At 44.5% G+C, this 8,825-nt stretch overlaps 1 pseudogene; it reads left to right on the top strand.

Annotated features, from left to right (window-relative positions):
* Positions 1–7,341: 7,341 nt before the first annotated feature.
* LOC144251347 (la-related protein 1B pseudogene) lies at positions 7,342–8,304 on the top strand (annotated as a pseudogene).
* Positions 8,305–8,825: the final 521 nt, after the last annotated feature.

Here is an 8,825-nt window from a genome sequence, read left to right as displayed (position 1 = left end):
GTTTCAGCTGCCCACTCTGTAGCAGTGTATATGATTTGAGCAACCCAGAGTATGGAGTGTCCTGGGAGCAGGGTTAAAGCCTGAGACAATCCTACATCTCCATGGAGGATCCAAATGGAATGAGTACCCACTCAAGAATTCTGTACCACCTCAATATCCTAAAATGAAATTCCTCAGAACAATATGGGTGTGTGTTCAGAGAGATCTGTACTGGTACCTCCACCCCTCTCCCTGACACTATTTGTGATGTTGCCTGTCATGAACAATCAGGTCTATGCTAGAAGGTGAAAATACTTAGTGAGGGACAATCATATGGCATCAGAGAGTCAATTCCAAATCCTGGTTCACATTATCCCCAGGATCCTTCTCTGACCTTGGGTCCTCCATGTGATGGTAATGCTCATTGGAAAGAAAGATTACTGCACTCACAGGGCTATGATGGGCACTGGACATAAGGCACATTTCCTCCCCTGGTGTAAGATGAACATGGCTGGGAATGTAGGTCTCAGCTTATCCCTCACCCTCAGGATGTTCCTTCCAGTTTCCCTATATCCCAGCCTCTTTTTTCCATGATAGATTTTTTTTTTTACCTTTCAAAGCTCAAGGAGAAGTTCTGGGTCCCTGGGGAGAACACTCACATGAGGAAGCAGGAAAGTGCTTCCACATCTGGCATCTGAGGAAGGTGCCAGTGGATCAGGAACTTGAAACACTGCTAGTGCCAGCAGTTTCCATAGATGCTGTGAGGTCCACTGCAGTTATGTGGAAGGTAGGCAGTGTGCCCTCCCTGTACACTCCCTGTGGCCATTGGTGGGCATTTACTAGGAAGATGATGGGTGCTGGTTGGGCAAATGGTGGTGGTGCTAAAAGGTAAAGACCCAGGTGCCCATGGCCCCCATAGTTCCAGGTTCCCCCACTGGCTGAGGCAGGCATAATGGTCCTTTGGGCAGAAGCTTCTATGAGGAATGGATCAGGATGGTCCTCACCCCTGGGGCCCTTCAGTGAGGGCAATCTTCTGAATGTGGCTCTCCTGGCCTCCACTTTGCCAATGTTGACCTAAGTTGAATTGTCCAGCCACACACAAAGCAGGAACACCAGCTCCTGCTGCTATTCATATTTAAGGGTAAGGAGACTACACCTGTGGGTTACCCTGGGATATTGGTGCAGTCACAGGAGGCAACACAGGCAGCACCCAGAATGGCTTGTGTGTTGGCACAGGAGCAGAGGGAAGACATAGGGGAACCAGGATCTGCCTGGTCTCAGCACTTGAGATGCTGTCAAAGCAAAGTAAAGGGGAAGTGGCACTTGGAGTGAGGCTCCCGAGCCTTTGTCACTGGGCATCTGAGGAGGAATCGCAACAGCTCAGGGTCTTATGGGCAGGGAAATTGTATGGTTTGCAAATTTCTCTGAGTGAATTTTAGGCTTCATTCTTCTAACTGAAAGTTATATCCAGAGAAATATTGTTCCCAGAACTCAAAGATTCCATGAACATGGTCTATAGTGACACCTCAGCTTTCCCTGACTTAGCGGCCCCTTGGCATTCTTTGCTGTCAATGGATCAGCCTCCTAGGCATCTTGCTGAAAACTGACTCTGCTGAGTGGCACCATTCCTCTCAGCATTCTCACCAAAAGGAAGTTCCAGGCACTCCAAAGGCCTATGTGAAGGTGACAGCTTCATAATTTATGGCTTCATCATCTCCTCAGCCTGACATTTGCTGATTCTCCTTGGAAAACCCTCTGTTTATTTCCTGGACTTGCGCAACTAAACAAGAGCAACTGAATGAAATTTCTCCCTAGCTACAGCCTGAGGAACCTTGAAGTCACCAGGAGCAAGCACATCCTGCCCAGAGTGTGGGTACTTCTCCCAGAGCTTCTAACCACAAACACAGGTGTGGACACAGATTCTGGCACCTCAGTGTATCTGTATACAGGATTTTCTCAAGAGAATTCTTGACGTGGCAATAAGTAAACTACCACTTGAATATTTTGGCTGGAGGTGCAAAAGCCATGGTCACCGAACTGTTCTCAACTGGAAATGAATGAAGACAGTGGACCTAAACTGTACTAGTAGAGATTGTATTTTTCCCACCCACCCAGCTACAAGAGAAATGACAGTTTTAGTTAAGAATGTTCTAAAAAAAGTAGAAAGAATGTCAGTCATTCTTAAATCTTGAACCATGTGAGAAGCAATGCTAAAACTGAACACATTAGGACCACACTTGCATATATCAAATAAATGGTGAAAATAATTGATTAGGCACAGAGGTATTTCAAAAGTGGTGGGAAAACATATGGGGGATTGGGTTTGATAGCTAAAAGGTAAGGAATTTCTTTTTGAGCTGATGAAAGTAATCTATATTTTATTGTAGTCATGAAATTGCCAATATTGTGGCAAACTCTATGAAAAGTTTCAAATTCTAATATTTGATGGGTGATGTGAGTTATGTGAATGTCTTCCTAAAGTTTTTTTGTAATTATCTATAGCAAAAATAGTAAGATAGTAGCAGATCATGCCTCAGATGGTTGAACAGTGTGCCACAGCCTGGCCAATATCCCAGGAAACAGGAGACTCTGATCCGTCCTGACCAGTGCACAGAGATCAGGAGGGAGTTCTTAAAATGAATTTCAATAAGGGTATAGCTCAAAAAGGAGACACACAAGGGGCTAGTCCCATTGGTCACTGCCATAAAGCACAGCTTTTTATTAATGCAGAGAGTGGGTCTTGTTGGTGGTGTCAATTGATGATTCCCTAACGTGCTGCAACTTCTCCCCCTAGAAGTCAGGGCTGGTTCTCTCATCAGGCCATCTACTCAGGAAGACCTTGGTCATGCTGAGGTTTTGTCCATTCTCACTGCCCAACATCACTCAGAAAAGGAGAAAGAAACTGTCTTTAAAAATACTGTTTCCAGGTTTACTTCTAGCAATCTGATTAATGGCACAGGGGCCTGAGGCTGAAAAGTAGTGCTCTATCCAAATGAGATAGGAGTGCCCAAAGTTGTCAAGAGGTACTTGATAAAAAAATTGTGCTCCTGACTCTGATGGCATGGAACCTGTCCTATGAAGAACCATGGAGTTTGATTTTACATGACAGATAACAAACAACTTCACCTCCAATGAGTTTTGTGCATGTCTGAACTCACCCGAGTACTTTATTCCATAAATAGCACTAAACTTTGGCCTCCTTGCAATTTAATTATTCTCCTTTGCAAACTTCCCCATTTTGTTCATTGGCAAACCATGTGGTGTGTACCTTTAATTTTTCTCATTGATTTGTAGAACTTGATTACATTTGGGCCAGCCACACTCAGTATATGTCAGGCTGGGGTCGGGGTGGGGCCAATACTACCTATGGAAGGGTCAGAGCACTGTCAGTGGGGGGTGGGTCTGTGTTGGGATGCAGTCAGGACCTTCAGCCTGTTGGTCCCCCAATGAGTTCCTAGTCAGAGGGGGTGGGAGAGGTATGAAGGCAGGCCTTGTCTTCTCATCAGGACACTTACACAGGAAGACCATGGCCATGATGGGGATCTATCCAAAGATATTGTCCATCTTCACTCAGGAGAGAAGAAAGATGCTAAGAAAAAAAAAATTCTAGAAACCTGCTTATTTCTAGAACCCTGATTATTTGCAGACGGGGTTGAAGACTCAAAAGGAGCTCTGCATGCAAATGAGACAGGAGGGCCCAAAGATCTCATGAGGTACTTGATAAAAATTCTGCATCTGTTTTTGATGGCCATGGCTACCACAAATGCCTCTTGGTCATTCAGAGGCTTTTGATTCCATAGCAGTTCTCTCCTGCTGACTCTACCCTGCAGTGGCTCTGCATAACTCCACCCAATGGGAACCTTCAGTAGTCCCTAGTCTGGCATGCAAGAAGCCCCTCCACAACCATGCCTAAGCAGAAATACTGTGGGTATCTTGGAAGGACACTACATGCTTGAGTTCACCTTTTTAATTCCAATAAGATTCCTTTCCCATCTCCTTATGCAAACAGTTCCTGTTCCATTTCCCCTTCTGTAGCAGCATGAGTCCTAATGAGGTCTCTAGGTATGGGTATAGTTTGTATATTCATGACTTTCAACAAGAGCAGGTCAAGTTGGTTACACTGAAAACGGGCAAACTGGGCATGTCAGCCTGATGGTGGCAAGCACAGAGAATGCCCTAGAGCAGTGGCAAACTACAGCAGCTGCTAGGTGCAGCTGTCAGATGATCTCCAGGGAAGTGTTGGAAGCAGGTGGCTACTGATCCCAAGAAGGCAACATGGGAGTTTCTATTACAAGGAGCTGAGGGTCAATCTCAGGACTATTAACACTAAGATCTGAGGGCCATCAGTTAGTCCTCAGACCTCAGAGCTGTGAATACTTAGGGAGATGTGCTTTGTTTCTTTGTGATTTCTCTTCATAGAAGGCCCTCAGATGATGGGTAAGTGAGATGTTTAATAGGCACAGATCATGAAGGAATGCACAGAGAAGATCCCCTAAACCAAGAGAGGCCTTTTCCATGGGGTGATTGAGTAGAATTTTGGGATCTTGTCTATTTTCTCACAGGATTAGGGTGAGGGCAGTCTAAATCTGGAAACAAGACCCAATAGATGGACACTTGTGCACCCTGGGTCCTGGCAACCCCAGTTATCTCCTCTCAGTTCTCACTGCATGGAATTGCACAGACAACATAGCAGAATGCAGATGCCGGAGAAGATTTTTTTTTTTCCTACCAAACTGCCTTTATTCCCACTGACAGTCAAACAAGGTACAGCTTCCTACCAGGGCTTGAACACTATGACCCTCCCCTCTCAGTACCCTCCCACAGCCCTCTTTCTATATTCATGATATATTCACTCCCTATATTCTATATTCACTCCCTTCATTTTCCTACAGGAACTGTCCTGTGTGAGGAAGAGCCTTTGGACCTTCAAGTCAAAATAAAGCAAGGGTGAGATCTTGCCTGAGGGGTAGTCACCCCAGAGGTCACTGGCCAATATGACATATGACTGTCCTCAGGGCCTCTTCTTCTTTGGGCTGCCTGATGATGTGCACTTCCTCTTCTGAGGCTGTGAGGTTCAAACCAGCTCCAGATCTACATCTTACCCTCCTGTGACATGGAGGGGCAGTCCACATTGTGTGAGTGTCCAGTGAGAGTGCTCTTCATGGACATGGCACCTGGAGGAGGGTGGGAGCTGAGGTGTCCTCTCTGGGGATGTGGGGCTTGGAGTGCTTGATATCCTGAGCACAGGGTTTCATTCAAGGGGCCTGGATTTGGGACAGTCCCCCGGGCAGGAGGCAGTGCTGGGAGCTAAGGAGGAAATCCAGACTTTGGAGGTCATCGTCCACACTGCAGCCATTGGCTGTCTTAAGGGCAGTGATGAAAAGTTGCAACAAAAGCAAAGGACGAGTGTAAGCTCAGGGAAAGAGTGAGGTGGGAAAACGTGCTCTTTACTTCACATGCTCCCATATGGAGAGATAAGGTTATATTTCAGCCTCCTGTCCACCTTTATTCAGTTGGGTCCAGAAGAGTAAGAGAGGCTCACTGATGAGGGATTTGAGGAGACCCGAGACAAAAATGACTTAGTCTATGGCTTATTTTCTAAGCAGCTTTCCTGAACAGAGGGTCCCTTCTGGACTATTAAGAAGCCCGTAATCTCACTGCTTAATGTTACTCTAATGTGAATGTTAGAAACTACAAATACATCTATATCCATCCTCTGATATTTTACAACTAATAGTTGATATTTGACCTCCATGTTTTTGATCTTTGAACTTGCCTCTCCATTACTTTCATACCATTACTGAGTTTGCAACTTTGCACAGGACACTAAACCCACCCTATCTCAATGCACAGAACAACTCATATGTGAAATGAAGATAATTTTTGAGGGTCTAGTTAGTATTATTAATATTTAGAAGTTCTTAGCCTAATTCAGTATATAGCAAGCACTATTTAAGTGTTATTAAATAAATAAATATAATTTATTCTTTTACAACTCCAGCATATCCATTGTTTATCTCATTATGTCTTTGTTATACAAAGACAGAAATTTGGAATGTGCTCAAAGCATAATAGTGAGTATATTGTGAGGCCTGCATTATAGGGAAATAGGAGGAGGAGTTAGACAGCTGTTGCTGCAGGCTGGAAGAGATGAGATGCAGATAGGAGCTAAATGATTCTACAAAGATACAATGAATATGGCAGAAAGATTGCTTTGGGAAATCTTTCCTATTGTTTACAACATTTCCACATAAGCCTTTCATAAACTTACCATTAGGTACAGGTTTTCATTGTGGTCAGTTTACTTTATCAACAACCTATAGGCAGCTTCCGTGTCCTCTCACACAGGCATGTTTCACATGGAGTTCATGAAATGGTGGCTTTCAATGTGAAGTCTCCATGTGCAAATTCTGAAACCCATACAGATTACACTGTTAAGGAAAATATTATCTTTGCATTTGTAACAAAGTAAAGGGTCTTGGGATAAAGAGATGACCCAGAATTATCTGAGTGCCATAGCAAATGACTTGTTACTCTAAGAGATAGGAAGAGGAAAATTTGGGACAGACAGAAGAACCAATGTCACCCAATGTTATCAGCCATAAAACAAATACACGGATACTGAAGAGCCAGAAATTATTAATGACACTTTAGAATTGGATAAAAGTTGAAGACTGGAAGAATTTCGAGAATCACGACTAAAAAAAAATCTAAAGGGACTGTTGGTAGACAGGAATTCCAAAACTGGTCTGGTGAGAACTTAGAAATCTCTAGTGCCTTAGTTGATAAATATATTGCATAAACAGAATATTGGCATAAATATGAGTGTTGGGTCCCCTCCTGCTGTGTGTTAAGGGAGAAGTGAAGCATATATAATTGGGAATGTGAGGAAAGGTAATTCTGATATATAATGATCAAAACTTATCTTGAGTTTTGTTCTTTTTTATGCAAAGCAGAATTTGTGATGAGCTTTAGCTAAATGGATTCCCAAGGAAAGTGTTAAGGGGACAGCCTATTTTTTTCTTTTTTGGAGAAGGAGGGCAGGGAGGCGGAGAGGGCGGCCATGAGCACAGGGGTGTGGGGAGAGTCCTAAGCTGCCATTGCTGGGCCACAGTGTGCCCCAGGCACCTATGCCCCTGCAGGCGTGGGTGCTCCTACAGGCGTGGGTGCTCCACTGGGTTCACAAGATGTGCGAGACCCGGGGCCCCTTTGTCGGGGAACCACCAGCCAAGGACACCCAGGAGCTGCTGGGCTGGGGCCCTGAGGAGAGGCTGCCACTCTCCAAGGAGAACCCCTGGACCAAAAAGCCTCCTGAGCGCTTATCCCTCCCATTACCTGGCACTGCAGCCCGGGCTGGAGACCTTGCAGGCAGAGCTCAGTATAAATGCAGGAAAACTCTAGACAAGGAAATCCAATAAGGACAGTGATTTCCGTGATATGGCAAACTGGCCAAAACCCAGAGAGTTATTGAGCACTGGAAAAACCATTTTGCACTCTCAGAGTGTGTTTTCATCCAAGGAAATAAGAAGGAACAAATTAGAAAAGGAAAAAAGGAGAGAAGGTTGAAATGAGGAGTAACAGACCAGAGAGTCAGGAGAGACCTGGATCCTGCAACAGCTCTTCGTGTCAACCTGAAGCAAATAAGTCCTCCTATAATAACAGGAGACATAACACATGAAGTTGGGGGTGAGACAGAGAAAAAAGAGATGATCAAGATGAACTGTCCAGTGTGCAGAGTGAGGGGGTCATATCTGACATTCCTTCAGGGGTCGAGGAAGAGGACCAGGACAGGGAACAGGATGAGGCAGAGGAAACCCCCGAGTGCACTTTGATTATTCATATGGTTACCAAGAACATGGTGAAAGGACAGATCAGCCATTTCAAACAGAAATTAACGCCAGTATGATGTATTACTATGAGGACAGTATGGGTGTACAGGTGTATCAAGCAGAAGAAGCATTGCTTAAAGAGTATTTAAGCATTGAATTGAATATTACTTTAGTATAGAATACTTGGAACATGACTTTTTTCTTCAGAAAAAGATGGATGAACAAGGTTTCTTGCCTTTTTCACTGATTGCTGGATTTCACTGTGTTCAGGCTCTCACCCAAACCTTAATCTCATTTTAGAGGCCCTAAAGGATAGCACAGAAGTAGAAGTTGTGGATGAGAAAATGAGGAGAAGTTAGAACCAGAAAAGTGGCCAATCCAAGGCCCTTCTCCCAGAAGTATGCCACAGACAGACTTCTCTCAGCTGATGGATTGTCCAGAGTTTGTGCAAGGACAAGCCTTTTGCTCACATGCAGTCAGGGTGATGATATACTGATGCCCTGGATGTCATCTGATGGGGATGTTCAGTATAGCAGGTGGCCCACTGAAATGCATTGTAAATACTCGAACAAACCGTGCTGTAGAGATGGAAGCCACCAGACTGTCTTCTGTGTGAGAATATCCACTTCTGACCCCTGGGCTGCATGGCAGTGGAGATGACCACCTGTGTCACGACCTGAGACACAGCTGAGGACCCCTGCTGACATTCCAGGAGCTGCCTGTTGTTTTCTGTGTGGCTGGACTTAGACAGCATGGCTACTTTTATTTGAGGGGGAAGCTAATTGTTATCACTGTAGAAATACTTAAATGTTCTGTCTTTTGTTTCCAGGCATATGTATTTGTATCCAAGTCAATAAAGCAGAGACAGAAAGGAATGTGTAGCATTTCTCAGCTTTCCAGGCCTTTGGCTCTTGATCTGCCCTTTGCCATGGTGAACATTGCATAACTCACATGTTAAGATGTTTCAATGGACTGTAAGATTTATTAATGTGGACATTTAAGGGGAAAGAAATTAAA

The sequence above is a fragment of the Urocitellus parryii genome (genome assembly GCF_045843805.1).
Source record: "Urocitellus parryii isolate mUroPar1 chromosome 13 unlocalized genomic scaffold, mUroPar1.hap1 SUPER_13_unloc_11, whole genome shotgun sequence".
Taxonomy (NCBI): domain Eukaryota; kingdom Metazoa; phylum Chordata; class Mammalia; order Rodentia; family Sciuridae; genus Urocitellus; species Urocitellus parryii.
Note: the sequence above shows the minus strand (reverse complement) of the source record. Positions and strands in the feature narration are given on the sequence as shown.